The following is a 330-nucleotide window of genomic DNA, read 5'->3' as shown; positions in this document are numbered from 1 at the left end:
GTCAAAAGAAAAGCCCAAGCTAAAGGCTTACATTAACTGCTGAAAAAATGAATCCTAGATGATCCTTGGGTAAAAAACCTTTAAATATTTTTAAAAAATCTCTAAACAGCGCGACGTAGAAGCACGAAGGTGCATCTCGAAGGAGAGTAAAACAAAAAACAAACAAAAAAGATGGGAAAGTCTAAGAGTAAGCAAAACACAGGGGGAATAAAAGCAAACACAAGAATTAAAAGCAAGTCCCGAGGGGACACTGAATAAAAATAAATAAATAAAAGTAGAACCACTGAAATAAAATCGCAAGGCACACTAAATGTGCTTGTTTCCTATAAG

The sequence above is a fragment of the Penaeus monodon genome, chromosome 22 (genome assembly GCF_015228065.2).
Source record: "Penaeus monodon isolate SGIC_2016 chromosome 22, NSTDA_Pmon_1, whole genome shotgun sequence".
NCBI classification, from domain to species: Eukaryota; Metazoa; Arthropoda; class Malacostraca; order Decapoda; family Penaeidae; genus Penaeus; species Penaeus monodon.
The sequence above is the reverse complement of the archived record's forward strand: the minus strand, read 5'-3'. Positions refer to the sequence as shown.